We start from the raw sequence: 24,282 nt of genomic DNA on the forward strand, positions 1-24,282 counted from the left end.
GGGTGAGGAATAAAAAATAATTGATGGTTCATGACTAACAATTTTATTGGAAAGTGGGATATTGATAGTACTATACCAGAATGTTTCTTTAAAAAAAAGTTCACAGTGTCTCTGTCAGAATACATAATTTGGAGGGATTATGAAATCACTTATAAAGAAAATGAAAAAGTTTTCCTCTGCTATTTCTGAGATTCAATAGCAGTTTAATTTCTGTTTCTTCACCTCTTAAAAGAGCATTCATATTATATTTTTAATGTTCTAAAAATTTTTCTTGGGGTAATGAAATGTCAATTAGGGTTGAGTATACTCTCTTTTTTTGTATTTTAAGAGATTTGCTATTGCAGTTTACCTTATAAACCTCAGATTTACAAATTATAACATTCCAAACAAGTTATTCTCAGTAGAATATTGAGGTATGAATTTGCCCTTGTTTATCTCCAAGTTGTTATTTCCACTTGAATAAGCTTTCCTAGTCTGACATTTCTGCCTTCATGTTGTTTTCTTCTTTGTTTTTCTTGACATTTTGGTTGTCAGATATGGAAAATAGTATGTTTAAATACAACCATGCTATTTTCCAAAAATGCAAGTTAAATATACTTTTAAAACTTATTTTGAAAAGAAAAATAATTGTGCCAAAATTCACATTACGGTACGGTAGGAAAATTTGCCAAGTAAGGGTAACAAGAATAGGTGTCCAAATTGCCACGAATATTGTAAAAGAAATATTTTCTGTAAAGATTCTAGAATAGGAAAAAATTTTTTTTGCTAAATGATCATGTCTTTGAATTAAATTTGATTTTACTTTACTTATGCCTAGGTTTTATTTATCTCAATGATAGATAGATAGCTATAGAGATATACATATATATTTATAGTTTGAAATTCTGGCACTAAAACAAAAAGGGAAATGGAGTTTCAGAGTGGGTTAAAAAGGAAAACCCAATTATATGATATTTTATAAAAACATACTTAAAAGAAATTACTAAATAAAAGAGAAATTCTCATCACTATCGAAAGTGATAACTGATACTTCATTTTTTTCCCTATTACTTGATATTCATTATTTACTTCTTTTGTTATTTGCTCTTTTCCCTTTTCTTTTTACTGATTTGTTTGATTTACTATTAATTTCATTTTTTTAGTGCTTTATTATTTTCCTTAGTGTCTGGTAGTCTGGAAATAATGTGCTTTTTAAATTCTGATACTCATTACCTAACATATTTCTCCACAATATATGAAAACCAGAAACCAAATAAACTGTCCAAAAATCCACTCTATTTTCTTTTTCCTAGATGGAAACTTGAGAATGTTATAATTCCCATCTATTCCCCTTCCTAAATGAGGCCTTTAGGGTGCTTTTACTTTCCTTTAACCCCCTTCGAACTCTTTGATTTTGCTAACATGGTTCAATACTTTGGGTTCCAGATTTACCAGATTTTTCCCTTGCCATATGGCTCTTTTATTTTATGAATTCTTACTTCATAGTTATATTACAAATTCCTAGTCAGACAATAATAGCCATTTTGTTTTAACATGTATATTGCAGGGCTAACTGAACTATTTTCTATTCATCTATTTTGATATTTCTGTTCTGATTATATGTAGTTTGGTTCAGTTACTTTCTTGAGTATTTTCATCAGATGGTGTCTAGAGGAGTGGTATTGTCTCTCATCTTTGAATAGCCTTAATTCCTTCTTCTAACGTACAAGATCAGTGATAATTTATTAGGCATAAAATTTTTTGTTGGTGATTTCTTTCTTTGTCTTCAGTTTTCCAGTATCTTTCAGCTTCAAGTATGGTAATCGAGAAGTAAGATTTCCATCGGATTTTTTTTTTCCTAGGTAACCTGTTCTTTCTTTCTGGAAGTTTGTAATAGTTTCTCTTAATCATTATAACATAGGAATATTAACAAAATATGTCTAGTTGTATGCCTTCCTTTTATTAATCTACCTAGAATTTAGTGAGTCCTTTCATTCACCAGCTCAGTTCTTCTTCAAATCAGAAAACTTTACTTGTGTTATTTCTTAATTCCTAACTTCCATTTTTTTCTTGTGATTATTATCTTCCTTACCTGAAATTTCTTATGGAGTTATTTTCCAAGTCTGCTTCCCCAAAGATTTCTCTCTTTGTATATTTGCTGCATATTTTGACATATTTCTTCCATTTGGTCTTACGAGCCAGTAATTCTGAGCTCAACAGGGATATGCTTAATTTCATTTCTCCTATTTTTAAATTTAAAAATCAGATTTTTAAAATTTCAGAATGTGTTTTAAAGCTGACCATTATTCTGTATTACTGTTATTAATGTTTTTTCTCTTGCTCCAACCATCCATTTCACTAGGTGCTTCCCTTTTCTCAGGGTTTTGTTTTTTTCTCTGATTATTGGGGTCCTTTGCGTGCATTATTATTTCCCATTGTCTAATAATGGTTCTCTGCAGCTTTTGAGTGGTAAGAGGCCAGGCATTCCCTGCTCTGTAAGCATTAAATATTCTAACTGGGAAACCTACTCACCATTTATCAAGGCAACAGGATTATTTGGGTTAAAGTTCTCCTAAGGAATAGAGGGCATGTTTGGAAGATCGTCCACAAACATCAGCCAGAACTCCTAAGACTACACACATGGGCAAGTAGTTACTTTCAACAAAGGCCAAGATTTCCCAGGACCTTGGGGTTTTTGGTGATACCCTCTGGCCAGTCAAGGACAATGCTTCCAGGCTGTCAATTTTACAAATGGCAAAAGTAAGGTACTTGAAAGGAAAGATACTTGTCCTAAGTCACATTTAAATCTAGGTTGTGTGTCAGAGATTTCAAGCTTAAATTTAAATAGGAATATAGAAAAATTTATATTTTATCAAGTAATTTAATTTATTAAGAATAAATCTTGGTCTTTAAAATGTCTTGGCCACATAACTTTTTAGAATGTAGCATGTGTCTAAATGACATGATTTATATAGAACTGTTGCCTAAGGAAAATAATGGGGAAATTTGTATGAAGTGGGTGGTTAGGAAGCTGTTGCACTAAACTAATCAAGAAATAGTGTGACTTTAAACTTGTTGAGGCATTAGGAATGCAAAGGAGAATTCAAATGCTTGAGATATATAAGTTGAACATATGTGACCTACCATTTGAATGGATATGGATGGAGGGCAAGGGAGAGAAAGTACATAATTCAGATCCCCAAATCTTATGTGTGCTTAACTTCACAACATAAACCCTTTTAGAAATAACTGCTAAAAGATCATATTTTGAAATTTCAGAGAGTATTTACTTTGGAAGAATTATTAACTGATAGGGGTTTCAGGTTGAGGCAACCACTTAAATACATCCCTTACGTCTTGAGGGATACAATCTCAGAAATTTTTAGTGAAATGATTGATTTCCTGTGCACATTGTCCTGAAATGTTTTCTTTAAATTTTTTAAAAGCAATCTAGAGATACAATAGTTATTCATTCTCTGATACAAGAACATTAAAAAGCGAGGCCTTGGTACATGCAGAGAAAATAGTCATAAAATTGTGTCTTTTTAATGTCTATCCTCCCCAGACAATCTGAAGTGCAGACTCAGTCATTCTTATTCACTTCCTTTCAGAATGACTTCTTCAATATTAGACTCTCACGCCCGCTCTGTTCTCATTTTCTCTCAATTTGTTCACTAGATGTGCATGGACTTATTCACCTCTAATATTTGGTTTCTGCTCTTCCTTGGCTTGGTGGGTCCCAGCATGCCATCGAGTAGCAGCTTTTAAGGTCATTCTGCTCCTCCATGATAATGGCAGAATGAGTAATTTTGATAGAACCTAAGCATCAGAATTGTAAAACTAAGTCCATCATTAAATTATCAATAAGTAAATAATATTGTCACTGTGAAAATAATTACTTTAAAGAAATGAAACTTTCACTACTAGGGAGGCCCATAGACATTACCTGTTCAAATGCTTTTATTTTATAATGTAGGGAGCTGAGGCCCAAAGAGGTTTTAAATGATTTACCCAGGTTCAAAATATTAGTAAAAAACAACAAACCAGATTCCTTTATTCCCATTTCAGTGCTTTTTCACCGTATCATACTGGACTTGTGATTTAACTATTATACCAAAGTTATTTCATTTGTTCATGTGTAACAACAATGGATTTTTGTTTCAAATTTTAGAAAAAGAATGCATTTTTTACATAACTAAATCAAAAGCATCAAGTACCACTAATAATTTTAGTGCTGATTACATACTGTAAGAATGTAGGTTGTTTTAGGCAAAACCAGATAAAAGAATACTGCATTGTGCATAGCTTTATATATTTGACCACTTTATAAGTCTAATTACATTTTGACTAGTTAACTAGTCACAATTCTCTAATTTAGTTAATTTCCTGAAGGAATGTTTCAAATGCTGTTTTCTATTTTACAAATTAAAATAGTTGACTTGTGATGATAACCCAAATTCTTTCTATTTCTGTATTTATCTTAAAGTTATCTAAACTTGAATTTTAAAATGTCGTGTTGTCTAAAGTACTCTTTTTCTAGTGCACTTAAAGGTAAGAAGTATGTATAAAACATGTTTTAACATGTATTGTGAAAATCAGTGAAAATGACTTAAATAGTTTGAACTTTATTTTGGCTAAAGCATTTTAAACCAACAAATCTTTTAAAATTAATTAGAATTATAAATATTTTATAATTTTAGGTTAGGTGGATGTATTTATGAAATATCCTGGAGATTGTAGGTATTGGAAAGGTTGCTAAAAGTTTTTCAACCTGTATAGTAAAACAGGGTAAGGAAATAGCACTTTACTATTGAGGCTATTGAATATTCCCAGAGCAAGAGATCTTCAGAACCTGACACTTGGAAATCCTCCTACAGATAGGACATAGTATCTGATTAACCTGATTAACTCTCAATGAACCACACAAGTTGACAAGTTCTTCTGATAATCTTCCTTTTGGTGCTTCGTTCTTATGATTGAATGTCCAACAGTTCACTCCAACAATTGCCCAATAATTTAAGGAAAGCATCCAATGAAAAATATGATATACCTTAAAGAGCACAATGGAATCCAGAGGACACTGACAATGAAGATTAAATACAAAAGAAAACAAAAAGAAACATAAATAAGTTAAGGAAACAAACTATGTCCTCAAAGATTTAAGAGAAAATATTGAATCCATTACACAAGAATACTGTACCATTTAAATTTTAAAAATCAGAAAAGGCAGACCTTTGAAATTTAAAATATAGTAAGACAAAATTTAATTATAAACTTGAATAGGCTGGAAGAGAAATTTATAGACAGGTCCTAAAAAACAGAACAAAGGAGTGAATAGACAAAAAGCAAAAGACAGAATAAAATATGAGATTCAAGGTTTAACACAGGAGGACCATCATGTTGAAAATACAAGTCCCATAAAGGAAGACCAGAAAAGTAGAGTGGAGAAGAAATTAACTGAGAAGTCATAAGTCTCTCAGAACTGAAGGATATGAATCTCCACGTTGGAAAAGCCAACTGCATATCTAACATAAGAAATAAAAAATACACACACCGCAGAAAATCACCACAAAATTTCAGCATACCAAGCATAAAGAGAAGATAATAAAAGCTTCCCAAGGACAAGGAATGTCAGATAGTTCACATTCAAGGAGTAGAATGGCATGGGACTTCTCCATAGCTTACACTGTGGAACAATGTCTTTAAAATTATAAGGGAAACAATGTTATTACTTAGAACATTATACCCAGCCAAATCAAGTGTGATGGTAGTATAGAAAGAATATGCCTTCTGCCTGCTCCCCTTAAAATACTTTCCATGGAATGATTCCTAGGAAAGTGCTGTAAAATGTGATTTATGTAGGTGATTCAATAAATTAAGAGAAAGATAACTGAAAATGAGATTCCGTGTGTCAGCATGGCCTCTATTTAGCCAACCAAGAGAACAACCAGTTTCAGACTGTTCTCTTAAAAATGGAGATGTTATCCCTGGCTGGTGTAGCTCAGTGGAATGAGTGCCAGTTAGGGCATATGCCTAGTTGAGGGTGCTTGAGAGGCAACCACACATTTATTTTCTCTCTCTCACTCCCTTCCCATCGCTCTATAAATAAATAAATAAATAAGATCTTTTTTAAAAGAAGGGGAGACTTTAGGAAGAATCTCCCCAGGAAACAAAAGAAATTGATATGTTTGTGCATTTACAAAAAATAATTATATTTATTATATTATATTTAGCAGTGATGTTGGAGGAATACATAATAATTGTATTAAGTACATAGGAAAGTTAGTGAAGTAAAAAAATGAGGCAGCTATTAACTCCAGAAGAAATAATAAACATGGTCCTAGTTCACTACTTTGCCTACAATATTTGCAAGTTATGATAATATAACATTGGTATTTAACCCAAAATTATAACATTGTTTTGGTATCAGCGTTGGGTAGAAACATGGGATAGGATACTGAAGAGTTAAATCTTCATATATGATTAGGAGTCAATGAATAGTGTTAAAGTTGATAAATGAAGAAACAGAGGTTTAAGAATATCATTTAGAAATATATAGGTTAATGCCAGAGAAAATAAACAGAAAAGTTGAGCATGATTGTCTCTGGAGATACAGAGTAGAGAGGGATGCAGCTGAAGAATGTTGTTTTTCACTATATGCCTTATAATATTTTACTTTATAAACTACATAAAGTTATTACCTTAGTAAAAATAAAATAAATTTTAAAATTCAGTATCTTTTATGAAAGCAAGAGTTAATTCATTGTGTGTGATGACCTGACATTTTGCAGATCTTATCTACAGAAAAATTTAAAAACAACAGCAAAAGGTCATTTAATGAATACCTATTTTATATGTAGTTTATCTAATTCCTTTATGTACAGTTGTTTATAATATTTCTTTCCTTATAATAGTCTTCTTTATTCCTGATTTGACTTGAGATTCTTTTTTAAAAATTTAAACATTTACATTAAATTTCCCTTTACTCTAACTTTGGTGAATCCCATTAGTTTTGGTGTATTCTTTTTACATTTTTATTTATTTAAAATATTTTCTAGTTTTGCTTGTGATATTTTATTTGATTCATTGATTATTTAGAAATGTGTTATTTCCTTTTTACATGTTTGTGAACTTCCATATGCATTTAAGAAGAATGATATTCTACTGTTGGGTGGACTATTCTATAGACCTGTTAGATCTAGTTTATTTTTTAGTATTATTCAAGTCTCTATTTCCCTGTTGATCTTCTGCCTGATTATTCTATTATATGATTGAAAATGGAATAATGATTTCTCTAACTATTATTGTTTCAGTTGTCTTATTTTTCCTGTTCAATTTTGTGAGTTTTTGCCTAAGTATTTTGGAGCTTTTTGTTTGTTTGTTTACAGTAGTTATGTCTTTCTGGTGGATTGACTTATTTTTTTATTATTATTATAATATGTTTTTTTGTGTGTGTGCCTAGTAAAAAAAATATTATCTTAAGGTCTCTTTGGTTTGATACTATTATATCCACTCCAGCTCTCTTTTGGTTACGTTTGTATGGCATACTTTTTTATCTTTTTATTTTTAACTTATTTTTATCTGATTCTAAATTGTACCTCTTATGGATCATGTTTTTGTATTTGGTCTTCCAATCTCTAACTTTTGATTTATTCCAATTACATATAATGTTACTAGTGATAAGGTAAGAATTACATCTGCCATTTGGCTATTTGTTGTTTGTGTTTCTTATGTCTTTTTTCCTCTATTTCTTCATTATTGCTTTCTTTTGTGTTTGATAATTTTTTTTTTACTATACCACTTTATTTTCTTTGTTTCTTTTACTATGTATTTTAGTGTTATTTTCTTAATGGTTTCCCTGGTAATTATAATTAGTATCAACCTAAAATTATCTAGTTCAGATTAATATCACCTTAATTTCATTACCAAAATTTACTACAATATAGTTCCATTTCCTCCTCTTTACCTTGTATTATTATCGTCATATAGATTACATATTTATGTATATAATAAATCCATCAACACTTTTAAAATTATGCATCTGTCTTTTAAATAATATAGGAGGAAAAGGGTTACAATGAATTTTATATTTACCTATGCAGTTACATTTACTGGTGCTCTTTGTTTCTTTTGATAGATTACAGTTATTGTCTAGTGTTGGCCTGAAGGATTCTTTTCTTTATCTTTCGGGCATAATTACTAACAATATATTCTCTCAGTTTTTGTTTTTCTGGAGGTATCTTTATTTCTCTTTCATTTTCAAATAATAGTTTTGCTGGATGTAAGATTCTTTGTTAACCATCTTTTTCTTTCAGAATTTTGGATATATCATCCAAACCCATTTGGTCTCCATCGTTTCTAATGGGAAGTCAGCCTTTAATCTTATTGAGGATCCCTAGTACATCATGGGTGTATTTCCCATTGCTATTTTCAAGATTATCTCTCATCTTTGTCATTGACATTTTGATTATGACATGTTTGAGTGCAGATGTCTTTGAGTTTATTGTACTTGAGTTTGTTGATCTTCCTGGGTTTTAAGATTAATGTGTTTTTTTCTTATGATTTATATTTGAGGAGTTTTAAGTCATTATTTCTTAAGATGTTTTTTCTGCTCATTTCTTTTCTCTCCTCTCTTTCTGGGATTCCTTTTATGCATGGGTGCTGCGTGGTACCCCACAGGTTTCTGAAGCTCTGTAAATTTTGTAAACTATTTTTTGTTTCTCATATTGGATAATTTCAATTGACCTTTCTTTATTTCATTGTCTTCAAGTTAACTGATACCTTCTTCTGCCAATTCAAATATCCTGTTCAAACTAGTGAAGGTTTTCATTTCGGTTGTAGTTTTCAACACCAAAATTTCTATAATTAAAAAATAATAATTTCTTTATCTTTATTTTATTTTTATTTGGTAAGACATCATTTGTATACTTTTCTTTAATTCTTAGACATGTCTTCTATTACGTTTTTCATCTTATTACAAGTGATTTTTTAAAAATCTCTGATAATAACAACATTTAGCCTTCCTCAGGGACAGTATCCACTGACTGCTATTTTTTATGCTTATGGACCATACTTTTCTTTTTGCATATCTCATACTTTTGTTGCAATTGGAAATTTTAAATAATTTGTCAACTCTAGAAATAAGATGCCTTCCCCCCCAGGATTTCTCATTATTGCTGTTTGATTTTGTTGTTGTTGCTCTTTGTTTTTTAAGTGATTTTTCTATGAAGTCTGTGTTATTCGTTGTGTGTTGACCCTAACGTCTCTACTTTGTTAGCTTGGTAGTCAGCTAATGATTGATGGGAAACTGAACTAAGAAGTCTCTCAGCCTTTGCTGAGTGGCTCTGTATATGTGTTGGGGCATGACCTCAGTGCTCCACCAGGCAGTTTTCAGCTCTACCTTAGCCTTAGCCTTCGCTTGCTCCTTGCACTGAGCTTCCAAGTGAGCCATAGGTGATAGCTTAGAGCCCTCTCAGGTCTTTCATGGTCATGAACAAAGCCTGTGCTTGTGCATGACCCTTTAGTATCTCAAGAATATGTTGGAAATTTTTGTAGCCCCATGTGGTCCTCTCATTCCACAGTTTTCCCTTAATTTTTCCATCAGCCTCTTATTAACCCCAGCCGTTTAAAGCCACCTCCAGTAGCTTCACTGTTCAATTGCCACTCACTGTTTTTAGCAAATACCCTGGGACTAGGACTGTTTGCACAGAGGTAGCTCTGAGTCAGATGAAATGACATGCCTTGAAAATGGAACCATTTAGTGAGCTGCCAGGTAAGTCAATAGTGACAGTCTCTGTGCATGGGCACTTTGGGGAACTCAAGACTACCCTAATCTCTTAAATGGCTGATGGGCTACTAGATTTTATAGCTAGCAGAGTTGTGAGGCTCTTGGTTTTTGGTGCTACTCCAGAACATGAGAGTGGAATGGGATTAGAGCAAATTGAAATGCCACAAGATTTGCTCTTCTTACCACGACTTAGCCATTTTCTTGAATAATAACAATCCTTGGGTTGTTTTGAGCCTTTAGTTAATTTTCAGAGTTTTGAAAAAGGTGATTTTGGCAGTTTTTGCCAGTGTTATTATTTTTATGCAGACAATTTTTTTGGAGATCTTTATTCTGCCATTTTAAATATTGAGCTGTGTTTTTATAAAAATTCAGATAGTACAAATAAAACAAAAGATTACTGTAAATAAAGTTTTTTTTTCCCTAAAACCTAGTCCCCCAGTTCCAACCAGAATATTAACTGATGATAACAGTTACTGTGCATCCATTGTAAATGTATACTAGAGAAGCATGTATGTGTGTAGAGATAAGATCTATATCTTTTTTTATACATATAGAAATATACTAGATTTCTGGCCAAGATGGAGGCTTAGACTGACACGCTCTGTCTCCCTCCACAACTGAGTAGGAATACAACTACCTCAAAACCAAAGATAACCAGAAATTCAAGAAAATAAAACTACAAGGAAGCCCAACGTTTGAAGTTATAAACCAGCAATGCTCATCTGGACGGGTAGGAGGGGCGAAATTGGAATCGGGTTGGAAATGTCGGGCTGTGCTGTCCGCGGTAGCAGCGGGAATAGTGGCGGGACTGCGAGAAACACCAGTGGAGCAATCCCGGCTGCAGTCGAGACCCGGCAGCTCGCAATTCCAACACTGGGGAAGGCACACCCCCCCTCCCCCATTGCCTTGGACTGTGAGCCAGTCTCTCAGCGGAGAGTAATGGCAGGAATCCATCTTGGACCCCCGCCACTACACAAAGCACCACGGAGTGGTGAAAAAGGTCGCTGGTCGCCGGGTAGTGATGAGTACACAGGGCTCTGCCCCCTACAGACCACCCAGGAAGCAAAGGTAACCAGTAAACTGTCAGGATGAAGCAGACCGTGATTGAAATCCCAGTGACGTAGCTCCCCAGGTTAGATGAGGGACCTAACCACTGAGCAAATAGGAAATCTTTCTGAGGCTCAGCTCAGAGCTATAGTCATAAGGTGGCTTACAGAATTAACAAAAAATTTGGAACAAGATGGGGAAGGAATGAAAGCTAGTCATACTGAAAGGAATGAAAACACATACGAGACAAGTGGTGAGGAAATGAAAACCAGAGATCAAATAAACAAATCGGAACATAGGGAAGGAACAAACAGCCAGTGAAGAAAGAGGAAACAAAAAGGGAGGAATATGAGGAGAGGCTCAGAAACCTCTGGGACAGCTATAAGTGAACGAACATTTGAATAATGGGATTGCCAGAGGGCAAAGAAGAACTAGAAATAGAAAAATTATGTGAAAAAATAATGAAGCAGAACTTCCCAAACTTGGGGAAGGAAATAGACTTACAGGTCCAGGAAGCACAGAGAGTTCCAGAAAACCGGACCTAGGGAGAATCACTCCAAGACACATTATAATCAAATTGTCAAAAATTAAAGATAAAGAGAGAATCTTAAAAGCAGCAAGAGAGAAGAAAAGAATCATGTACAAAGGGGTCCCAATTAGGCTATCAGCTGATTTCTAAAGGGAGACCCTGCAGGCAAGAAGGGACTGGCAAGAAATATTCAAAGTAATGAAAAGTAAAAACCTACACCCACAAATACTCTATCCAGCGAAACTGTCATTCAGAATAGAAGGGCAGAGAAAGTGCTTCCAGGACAAAGTAAAACTGAAGGAGTTCATTAGATCCAAACAACTATTATATGAGATGTTAAAGGGACTGGTTTAGAAGAAGGAGGATCAAAATTATGAACATTAAAATGAAAACTACATCACAACTACCAACAACAGAAGCTAGGGAATCGAAACAAAGGCAAACTAAGTAGGCAATGAGAGTGGGAAAAGAATTATAGGTATGGGGAACAAACTGGGGTGAGGTCAGCAGGGAGGGGGAAGGGAGAAAGGGAGAGAGATGGTACAGGAATTAAGAAGCATAGTAGGAGGGAGTGGAGTAGACAGGAAGAGGTTGAGGAGAACTATATGCACAACCAATGGACATGGATTAAAAGCGGGGGACAGCTGGAGAGAGGGGCGTCACTGGGTGGAGAGGAGCAGAAGAAAAAGAAATTGGGACAACTGTAACAGTATAATCAATAAAACATTAAAAAATAAAATAGAAATATACTGTATACTCTTCATGATTTTTTTTATTTGGTAATTTACCTTACATATTGATCCATACTGATACATGGAACTGTCTCAGTTTGTCATTGTTGTTTGATAATCCATCAATGGATACTCCTATTATCTGCACATTTTTTAGAAACAAATATTTAAGTTAGTCTACTATTTTGCTATTTCAAACATTGATAGAGTGGACATTATTGCATTTTCATCTCTTTGACCATGTGTGCTGATATTACTATAGGATAAGTTTCTACATTTGAAATGTGAGATGTATTTGTTTTTAAATTTTGATGAATGTTGCTAAATCGCTTCTCTAGTGATGTTTCATCAGTTTGTACTTTTGTCTGTATTAAAAGAGAATGCTGTTTCTCCTCACCCTTGCCACATTGCATTATCAAACATTTTGCCATTTTAGGAATGAAAAAATATCTCTTTATTGTTTTAATTTACTTCCATCTATTTATAAATCTTCTTCTACCCAGCACACACACCACTCCTAAAGAGTCTCTTCTTATATTCTTACTCATTTTTTAGTGAGTTTTTGATTTGTAGTAGCTCTTTGTGAGTTAAGGGAATTAGACTGTTGGTCTGTTCTCTATATTACGAACATTTCTTTCTCTAGTTGATTATTTGGCATGATTAACAGTATTTTCTCTCTTAGTTTTTTTAAATAGTCAAATTTTCCAGTCTTCCTATGGTTTTATGACCTGCTTGGAAAGGCCTTTGATTCTCAATTTATAATAATTTACCCATAATTTCTTCCAAAAACTTATTGTTCCTTTTAGTATTTATTTGACTGGTTTGTTGTTTATTTGTGAGTGCTATGCAGTTGTCTCTGCACCATTCCTGATTTAAAATGCCACTTTGTTACGTACTAAGTTCCTTTATGTATAGAGACCATTACTGGACTCTGTTTTTTTTTCATTGATTTCTTTGCCAAATTGTCCCGTCTCCATTGCCAAAATTTTATTTTCTTAATTTTTTACATTTTCAATTACAACTGACACTCAATATTATATTAGTTTCAGTTGTACAGCATAATGATAGACATTTATATAACTTATAAAGTAATGCCTCAATAAGTCTACTCACCTAGCACCATATATAGATATTGAAATATTATTTTCTAGTACCAAACTTTTAGTATTTATTTTTCCATAGACCTTTAGAATAAGCTTGTCTAATTCTCTTTGGTGAGATTACATTAAAACAGTGATCTCAATTTTTTCATCAATCCAAATTAAGTGAGAAACTTATTAATGCATAGTATGCTGGTCCTTAACTTCGAAGTTTCTGATTCACTAAGTCAAGGTTGTGGCCTGGGAATTTTATTTCTAATATATTCCAAGGGTGATATTGATTCTGCTGGTCTGAGGCACCATGCTTTGAAAATCACTGTGGTAAATATATTTATATATTAATTTGGGATAATTATCAACTTTACAGTATTAACAGTATTCTAGCAACAAGGTATGTTATTCCATTTATGTCCTATTTTCTCAGTAGAATGTTAACCTTTATATTGGTCCTTCTTGTGTTTTAAGTTTATTCCTATCCAGATTATCTTTTTGTTGCTTTTATAATAAAAGTTAGTTTATAATTATTTCTTAATATCAGAGACCACCTTTATTTGGTAATTTGAGAATTATTGTTTTAAATATTTATGGTTAGCAGTTTCTCCTTGTTACACTCCTTTCAGTGGAAGTTTGAAGAAGTAATCCTCTGAGAAATTGGAGGAAACAGAGGAAAGAGAGTAAGGTGATCTGTGATTAGCAGATGATACTACAGCTTTCGCCACACTCATGGCTTAAAAATGTTTTCCTCAAATATTTTTACTGCTGAAAAAATTAATTGGGATAATTAGCTCTTCTAAAGTACAGTATAATTCCTGAACAGTGCAAGCCTCATTCAACACATAAAATGAATTACTGATATTTTGATGCTTTTCATTCAAATAGCTTAAATTTGCATTGCATATGCATATTTCAAGGCCAAAGGACATGCCCAGCCTGGGTGAAAGTGTTTGTAAATTCCAAGGGCATGGGATGAAGGAAGCAGTAGACACAGACGAACAGAAAGATACTCTCACTTTTACAGAAAGTAAGTGTTTTTCAGGATCATAGCAGTACATTGCTACTTATTATTGCCTAGACTGACAGTATCTGAAGATTATTTTTAAGATCTGCAAGATACATTTTTAAAATACAGTCTAAATTTTCCTGTAAAATTATGTAATCCATTTTAGTATTTTCTAATTAGCCTAGCATCTCTTTCTTTGAATCAGTAAAAAAGAAATAAAGAAAAAGAAATATAAAACACATATCTTCATACCCATTCTTCAACAGTATGCTCATAATGCTATAGTTGAGAATTTTCTTGGTTACTGTGGTACACAGAATAATGGTTCTCCAAAAATGTCCAAGTTCTGATCTTCAGAACCTGTGAAAATGTTACCTTACCTGGTACAGGAGAATTAAGGTTGCAGATGGAGTTTAAATTGCTAACCAGCTAACCTTAAAATATAGAGTTAATCCTGGATTATCAAGGTGGGTCCTGTGTTATTATAAGGGCTCTTAAAAATGGAGTAGGAAGGCAGAACAGGAGCTGAGAGCAATTCTATGTGAGAATGACTTGACCTGCCATTGTGAGGTTTGAAAACAGGAAGGGACCACAAGTCAAGGAATGTGGGCAGCCTCTAAAGCTGGAAAAGGCAAGGGAATGTTCTTCAGAACCTCTAGAAAAGAGTGCAGCTCTACCAACAATTGGATTTTAATCTACCGAGACCCATGTAAGATTACTAACCTGCAGAAGAACAAGATAACAAATTGTGTTGTTTTAAGCCACAAGTTTGTAGTAATTTGTTATTAAACTATTAGGACAGAGTACTCACAAATAGTGAAGAGTAAACATTTAACAACAGGGAAGAAAAGTTATGCTTAATGTGCCACATGCTTCCATTATTTCTCAAATTGTTAGAATTTGTCCAAAATTCTAAATGGCTTTTTTCTTTCCCAATTAAATTTTCTGGAAGTTTGATATCTCAAAGTTCATTTAGGGCAATACTATTTCCAACTGGAATTGCTTAATCTAGAAATCTGGGCTATCCAAAAAGTGACCAAGGACTGCATTAGAAAATTAGCCTGGAAAACAGCTGAGTCAGAATTAAGAATGTGGCTCAGAGACCTACAACTGCTGCTAGGACTGGCTTACGTGACATTGGATAAGTTATTTAACCTCTCTCTACCTCTTTTCTTTTTAAATAATAGAAGTTAAATCATAAAGTTGTCCAGAGGCTCACCTGAGATGATGTATATATAGCACTCTAACACATAAGCAGAAAAATTATAAAATGAAGACAGATACTGAAAAATTATTGTAGTGTCTTTCATCATAAAAGCAAAAATTCTAGACAACTCAGGAGTTCCCAAAGGCATATATAGAGCAATTGATATTCATAATGACATTCTTGAGTTATCAAGTATAAGATTTTTAAAAATATCTTTAAAGATCTTTAAAATATGTGAGCATTGGTGTTTAAAGTGGCAAGCTTTTTGTTCCTGGAGAAATAATTTATATCGAGTGTCAAATGAACAAAATATTTTTAAGGTATATTTGTATTTTGATTCAAACCTTAGTTTCTTGTTATTTTTCTGTGCACCCATAAGTCACTCAATCTCTATGAGACTAGTTTCTTTCATAACACTTAGATAATAGGATAGCTACTTGGCAGTGTGATTGAGATTAGAGCCATATACTTTATTTTTTAAATATAGTTTATTGATTACGCCATTAGAGTTGTTCCAATTTTTCCCCCATATCCTCCCTGCCTGGTACCCACCTTCCCTCCAGCAATACCCCCTTAATTCATGTCCATGGGTCACGTATATAAGTTCTTTTGCTTCTCCATTTCCTATGTTTCTTAACACCCCCAGTCTATTTTGTACCAACCAATTATGCTTCTTAATCCCTGCATCTTTCCCTCCATTCTCCCTCTTCCCTCTCCCAGCTGATAATCCTCCAATGATCCCCATACCTATGATTCTGTTCCTGTTCTGGTTGTTTGCTTAGTTTTTTAGATTCAGTTGTTGATAGTTGTGAATTTGTTGCCACTTTAATGTTCATAGCTTTTATTTTCTTTACTCTTAAATAAGTCCCTTTAACATTTCCTGTAATAATGGCTTGGTGGTGATGCCCTTCCATTCTAAATGATAGCTTTCCTTGATAGAGTAATTTTGGTTGTGGGTCCTTGCTTTTCATTACTTTGAATACTTCTTGCCAGTCCCTTCTTGCCTGCAAAGTTTCTTTCGAGAAATCAGCTGACAGTCTTATGGGAACTCCTTTATAGATAACTTTCTGCTTTTGCTGCTTTTAATATTTTCTCTTTATCCTTAACCTTTGACATTTTGATTATGATGGTGTCTTGGTGTAGTTCTCTTTGGGTCCAACTTTTTTGGCGCTCTGTTCTTCCTGGACTTGTATATCTATTTCCTTCACCAAATTAGGGAAGTTTTTTTTACATTATTTTTTCATATAAGTTTTTAGTTTCCTGCTCTTCTTCTCCTCCTTGTGGCATCCCTATGGTTTGGATGTTGGTACATTTGGAGATGTCCCAGAGGCTCCTTATAATATCCTCATTTTCTTTTTTTAATTCTTTTTCCTTCTTGCTTTTCTAGTTGAATGTTTATTTCTTCCTGTGTTCCAAATCATTGATTTGAATCTAGAATCATTCCCCCCCCCCCCATTGATTGTTCCCTGTAGATTTTTCTTTATTTCACTTAATGTAACCTTTATTTCTTCATGGGTCTCTTTTATGCTGTTGTTGTATTCAATGAGTTCTTTGAGTATCATATCACCAGTGTTTTGAACTTTGCATCTGTTAGTTTGGTTATCTCCATTTCACTTAGTTCTTTTTCTGGGGTTTTGTTCTGTTCTGTCATTCAGGCCATATTTCTTTGCCTCCTTAATTTGGCAGCCTCCTTGTGTTTGTTTCTGTTTATTAGGTAGAGTTGGTTTGACTCCCTTTATTAGTAGCATGGACTATTGTAGAAAAGGCACCTATAAATTGTGTGTGGCAGAGCCATAGGTAATCACCAGGGCGGGGCAACCCACTTCACCTCTTTGTGGCTCTGTGTAGGAGAAGGGTTTGGGGAGAGGACAGTGTCACTGCCTGGCATCTGGAAGTTTGCCCTGCACTGGCCCTGTTTCCAGTCACTTCACTTACTCTCCATATGTGACTGGTGCCCTTCCAGCTGTTGCCCTGGTGCTGAATCCCAGAGGGAGTAGGTCTACATTAGTTCTAAGTCTGTGCGGGCCCTGTAAGCAGAGGCGCCTGAAAATCCTGCAGTTTCTTCTGCCACTCAATCCCCACTGGTTTTTATAGCCAGAAGTTATGAAGATTTACTACCTGGTACTGGAATCCTGGGCTGTGTGGTCTCACCTGGGGCTGGGATCCTTTGCTCCGAGGTATCCCTCCTGAATTTTATTCACCACGTGTGAATGTGGAACTATCCATTTTGCTGCTTCTCTGCCAGTCTCCATGACTCTGCCTCCTTACCCATCTGCTTATATGTGACTTATTTAAATCCTTGGTTGTTGGAATTCCATACAGCTCAATTTTCTGATGGTTCTGGGTGTTATTTGTTTTGAGATCTGCTTGTAATTTTTTCTGTAGTTGTGGGATGAGGTGAAGCATGTTGCCTATGCCTCTTATTTTGACTGAAAATAGAGCTGTTATATTTTAATCACCAAACAACTTGCATAGCAATGTAAGTAGGTGCTTAATAAGTGGTATTTCTACTTGTAATTATGTTGTGCTCATCTAAAACTGTGTTGCATAAAGTCAGCAGTGATCTAATTATGAAATTCTGTGGGTCCTTCTCTTCCTTTATTTTAATTTATATTACATTCGATACTATTCAACATCTTGAAATTATCTTTTTTCTCCTTTTCTAGTGTTCTTCCTACTCCTTTGGTTATTCCTCTTCAGACTTCTTTCCTTGCTCACCTTTCTTTGGCTACTCCTTAAATATTGCTGTTCTCCAATTTCCATAGGTTTTTAATGTTTAATGTTTCTATACATTGTCATAGCCCCAACTGAAACCTTTTTTTTTTTTTTTGAGCACTATTTAGATCTCCCAGAGACATCTTATAATTAAACATACCTAAAAATGAACTTGTAATCACTTTGTGAATACATTTTTTCCTGCTCTATGGCTTTATGGGCAACACTGTTTATTCCTTCATTCAATTATTGATTAATTAATTAAACATTTATTGAGTGCATACTACTCTGAGAATACAGTAGTGATATAAACAAATAAGAAACCCTTCCCCTAAGGGAACACATTTCTAGTGGAAGTGACAAAGCAAACTATATTTGTGTGTCTGATGTTGATAAATTCTTTGGGGAAAAATAAAGCACGGAAGAGAATTGAGGGGAACCAAGGTGAAGATAAAGGTTGCAATTCTAAGATGCTTGGGGAAGTCATCACTTAAAATCTGCCATTGGAAGAAAGATCTGAGGAGGTGAGGGGTCAAGCCATGTGGTTATATGGAGGAAGATGGAAACAGAACATGCACACTGTGAAGCAGGGGTGTCCCTGGCATTGGAGAAACAATGAGGTGGCAGTTGGACCTGGTGTGTGTGAGGGGGAGTGCAGTAAGAGAGGTCAGACAGGTACAGGAACATGATGATGTTGGTCACATCTACCCATGTTCTTAAAAATAGGAAACTATCCTTCAGCATTTAATCTATCATTCTCCTTTCCTTTCCTCCTGTATATCAAGTAAGTCACTACATTGTATTGGTTTCAGCTTCTGTATTACTCTTCTGTCTGCCCTTCAGGTCTTTATCATTGGTCACTCAGCTGATCTGCTGCTAGTCTCACACCCCATATTCAGCACTCATTCAAGGGATATTTTTGAACAATTTCTGTGTTCCTGGCCCTACACTAGGTATTGTGGGTGTAATGGTCATCAAACTAGGCATGATCATTGTCCTTATAAAATTTGCAGTAACTGGGGAGAAAATCATGCAGTCAAGTTAATAACATGACAGTGTAATAAGTGCTTTGAGAAGGGAAGTACAAGCTGTCTTGGTAGCACATGGAGAGTGGGTAGTTCCTATTTATGAGGGTTAGCAAGCTTTCTAGGAGAAAGTATATTCCTGTTAAGATGTAAAAGATAAATAGGAGTTACACCCTCAAGGAAAAGAGAAAGAGTTTCTAAGTAAAGAGACCACTTGTGCAAGTGCCCAGAAAATATAACTGAACACCAAATAGAGGAGAGAGGAGAGGGTTCAGAATCAAGCTGAAGAGAAGAACAAAGGAGCCAGATCATGCGTGTTATCTTCAGGTCCTATTGAAGTGTTCAGTTATTCCATTTGTCACCAAAATGATTATTTTAAAACTTCAACATAATAATTGTTTTCCCAGAGTTAAACCCACCAATGAGTCCCTTATTGACCTTAGGTTAGATTTCAGTTCTATGACATAGCTCATGAGGTTCCTTAATATGACTTTTGTCTCTTCGGTGGCAGCTCCCACAGGCACTGCTCTTACCTTTATATACTAGCAGCGCAGAACCACTTATAATTAGCCAGAAGGGAGAAATTTCAAGTCTCCATGGCCTTAGCAAATGCTTAGAATGCTCCTTGGCCCTTGCCAACCTCATTGAATTCATTTTTATCCTTCAAAATTAATCTCAGATCTTCTATAGGAGTCTTTCCCTGAAAATGCAAACAAAGCTAATTACTTTTCTGTGCTACCACCCACTTCTATGTGACCTTTTCGTTGAGTTGCTGCAATCTAGATTTTAGGGTAACCTCTTTGAGGGTCTGTGGTAATTTTGCTTTTGTTTTTTTCTGTCTCTCCTTAGCTCCAAGCATAGTGCCTGGCACTCAACTATACTTAATATCAGTTAAGTGAAATTTATTAATATAAAGAAAGGCTCAGTTAATTTAACCGAAAGTATGAGATTTATAGGAAATAATATTGATAGCTCAGTATATCCTAGCAAAGGAATCACAGACTTTTCTCAGACTATCCCACCCAAGTAGGGCTGGTGTATGAATCTGAGCCACATCGTTTTAATTGCATTTTTAATTTAGTAGTATTTTTAGTTCTGACTTTAAAATTTTGTAGGAATTTTCTTTTCATACTTCATGCATTATAATTGTTTTTATGATTTTTAGAATTCCCTTACTTTCAGTCACATAGAGTGATATCATCACTGTTAAATATTTAAATCATTTTAAAGTTAATATTACTTGAATCAAACTACTGAATTTGTTCATTTTTGCTTTCCTATAATGATGCTTTAAATTTTTTATTTCTGGTTACTATTTTTTCAAAGCCTGGTGTTTTGCCCAGGCCATGTGGCTCAGTTGGTTGTACGCTGCCCCACAAAACTAAAGGTTGCCAATTTGATTCCTGGTCAGGGCACATGCCTGGGTTGCAGGCCGCCAGGTCCCCATTGGGGCATGTGAGAGAGGTAATTAGTGTTTCTCATACACATAGATGTTTCTCTCCCTCTTTCTTCTCTATTCCCCTCTCTCTAAAACTAAATAAAATCATTTTAAAAGCCCAGTGTTTTATCATCGGCAATAGAAAGATTTCACCAATATGGGTATTTAAGTGCCCAAGAAACAAAACTAGCTTTCTTGACTTTTCCAGAAACTTTGAAGAGTCTCAAGTTCATGTTCTTTTAGCCCAAGCCTAGGTGTCACTTATGTAGATACCTTTAAATCATCCACCATAAAAATGACTGCAGATGCCTAATAGAATAACATTTTAGAATTATCACTGTGGACAGTCCTGAAAAAAAGAAGCATAAGTGGCAAATAAATATTTTTAAAAATTAAAACTTTACTTGTGATCACTGAAAAATGAAGAAAGATAAGTTTTTCTTAAATCTTTCTCACTGTCAAGTTTTTTTTATTTTTTACTTACTTTTTTAATTAAATTTATTGGGGTGACATTGGTTAATAAGGTCATTTAGGTTTCAAGTGTACATTTCTGTGATGCATGATCTGTATATTGCATTTTGTGCCTGCCTCCCAAAGTCAAATCATTTTCCATCACCATATATTTGGCTCCCAACCCTGGCTGGTTTGGCTCAGTGGATTGAGCGTCGGCCTGCGAGCTAAGTGTCGCTGGTTCGATCTTCCAGTCAGGGCACATCAGAGAAGGAAAACTCTGACTCCAAAAAACCTCCGCTGCCTTGCGGCATACCTCTTCAGGGGAAAGGCTAAGGGAGTAAACCCCGACAGAAAATCCGGAGCCGGAGTCCCTAAGGCGGTATGACGTTGTAGTCAACACCGGCAACTCCTGCGGCTCACCTGAAGCCAAGCTGTATTGACTCCGTCTTTCCCTTGGACCCTTCAGCTGCGAAGAGAGGGGGGGTCTGCTGCATGGGCAACAGCAGACCCTCCATATCACCCTGCCCAGGCTCTGTAGCTTCAGCTTCACTGGAGAGGACACTCCAGCATCATCGCAAGATGTCGATTCAACACGGGAGGAGACAGATACCGTGTCACTCCCGAGTCGGACTGCACAGCCATTCTCGGCGGTGCAGATAGACTCTTAAGAAGCTATACCATCGTCTCTCGAGACGGACGGCTGCCGACGACGACGACGACAATACCACTCCCATGAAATTGCTAATATTTATTGAAATTTTCCATGTACCAGGCACCATTCGAAATTCTATATATAGTAACCTTTGCAATCATCTCAATAACCCTAGTAAAAACAATATTTTACATGTTTTCATATAAGGAAGCTAAAGCACAAGGTCACACAGTAATTAGTACAAAAGCGAAGATTTCAATCCAGGTAATGTCAGCTTTATCATCCTTTTTAACATGGTTTTCCAGGCAGCTACTGAGTAATCCAAAATGATGCTCAGGGAAAAACTTGTTTGGTATTTAAAATGTGCCTGTGCTCTAAAAGTATGTAATACACAGTAGCTCTCAACCGTGGCTGTACACCAAAAACACCTGTGGGATTTTCTATACTTACAGGGGCCCAATCCAACTGTGGACAAGATCCATCACCATCTTCCAGGGTAGGTTACAAATATCTGTGTTAAGATATCCCATAGATGATTTTGGTGTGTAGTTTTCCCCTGTGTATATGAAGCAAATGATACTGTCATGATATTTCTGGCTCTCATATCCAAAAAGTTTTAATATAACATTTATAAAAATGTTAAGCAAGGTAGTATTGCTTATTGATTGTTACTATGGGCTCTTGCCCTAGACTTTTCTGACTGCAATTTAATAATTTTGTTATTTTGAGCATGTGACTTAATTTGCCTAAAACTTAAGTTTCTTGGTGCATGAAGTAGGGTAAATTTTGTTAAGTAGCTTATACGGTTTTTGTGAGGATCATGAGAATAGACACACATAAATAAATTCAGCACAGGGCCTGTTACATATTAACTCCCCAAAGTTTAAAATAGTTATGTAAATGCACAGTGATATTACAGTAAATAATGTGAATAGTGTAATCATTACATGTTGTAGAGAACAACCACCCATCTTGGGATCAAATGTTGGCATTTTCAGAGGTTATGTGAAATATGACAGGAAGCTGTTGAGTAGGATCACTCCAAGACATAGGATGTATTGTAGGAGATATCTTTGAGAAGGGTAAGCAGGAGTTTATTAGTTTTTGTTGGAGGTTATATTTAGTGATAGACTTACATCTAAGCTCCTTAGTATTGGATTTTGAACCTCCATCCACTGTAATTTACTTTGCTTTATATCACTATGCTGTGCACCTGAAACTAATACAAAATAATATTGAATGTAAACTCTAATTTAAATTTTTTTTAAAGAAAGAATTTTAAACACACAAAACAGACATACAAGTCTAGGAAGCTCAAAGAGTTCCAAACAAGATAAACCCAAAGAGGCCCTCACCAAGACACATCATAGTTAAAATGCAGAAAGTTAAAGTCAAAGAGAGAATCTTAAGATCAGCAAGAGAAAAGCAGATAGTTCCCTGCAAAGGAGTTCCCATAAGAATGTCAGCTGATTTCTCAACAGAAGTTTTGCAGGGCAGAAAGGATTGACAATAGTCAAAGTGATGAAAAGCAAAGACCTATAACTACAATTACTCTACTCAGCAAAGCTATCATATAGAACCAAAGGACATAAAGAGCTTCCCAGACAAAAAAAAAAAAAAAAAAAAACTAAAGGAATTTAACACCACTAAACCAGTGTTACATGAAATGCTAAAGATTATTTGTAAGAAGAAGAAGAAGAAAAAAAAAAATATGAACAATAAAATGGCAATAAATACATATCTGTCAACAAATGAATCTTTAAAAAAATAAATTAAGAAGCAGAACAGAAAAAGACTCATAGGTACAGAGAACATTTTGAGGGTTGCCAGGGATTTACAATAGAAGTACATGTGGTTGTTACAAAATAGTCAAGGGGGGGAATGTAAAGCACAGCATAGGGGATATAGTCAATAATATTGTAATAACTGTGTATGGTGTCAGATGGGTACTAGATTTTGGGGGATGATCACTTACAAAGTTATATAGTATCTAATCACTGGCATGTACCCCTGAAACTAATACAATATTGATGTCAGCTGTAATTGAAAAATAAAAAATGATTTAAATTAAAAAATAAAAATAAATGTATGGAGTCAAAAAACATAGAACAAAAAGAAATGTGTAGGGAAATAGGCAATAAAATATTATGTAACTTTAAAAATAAATAAATAAATATTAATGTTAAAATTGATACCTATTTATTTCCTCATTTGTTTAGAAGTAAACAATAACATATCTTATCTCTATCTTTGAAGCAAGAAAGAGAGAGAAGAAAGAAGGGAAAATAGGTAAGGAGGGTGAGCAGAGAGAATTTCAGATGTGTATCATATGTTATTTTGTCACCTCACAAGATCTTACAGTGACAGGCTTGGAGTTGGAGGACCTAGAATGTCAGCTTCTCTGCAATCCACAGTTATCACCGTACCTACTCAGAAAACCAAAGTATGTGCTGATTGAGATAATACCATACCAATAGGACTGACTTGGGGTATAGTTAAACTCCTTTCCCTTTGTGTTGTTTCCAATGTAGCAGTCATTTCAGAGACATGTGAATTTAAATATTGACAGACTCTTTTGACACTTTACCCTGTATCCAGTTGAGGGGTGTGTCACCTTTT

At 34.7% G+C, this 24,282-nt stretch overlaps 1 protein-coding gene across 2 annotated transcripts in view; it reads left to right on the top strand.

The window, feature by feature from the left end:
- The window catches only part of MBD5 (methyl-CpG binding domain protein 5), a 398,748-nt gene that overhangs the window by 37,174 nt on the left and 337,292 nt on the right, over positions 1–24,282 (top strand). The window contains exon 1 of one of the 2 annotated variants that reach the window (XM_090279600.1): positions 22,041–22,159. The exons of the other annotated variant lie outside the window; for it this stretch is intronic. The gene's annotated coding sequence lies outside the window, so the exon portion shown is untranslated. Of the gene's footprint in view, positions 1–22,040; positions 22,160–24,282 lie in introns of those variants that run through there. 2 annotated transcript variants of the gene reach the window in all.

Source organism: Furipterus horrens, unplaced genomic scaffold, assembly GCF_987537825.1.
Source record: "Furipterus horrens unplaced genomic scaffold, mFurHor1.1.pri manual_scaffold_1, whole genome shotgun sequence".
In the NCBI taxonomy this organism is placed as follows: Eukaryota; Metazoa; Chordata; class Mammalia; order Chiroptera; family Furipteridae; genus Furipterus; species Furipterus horrens.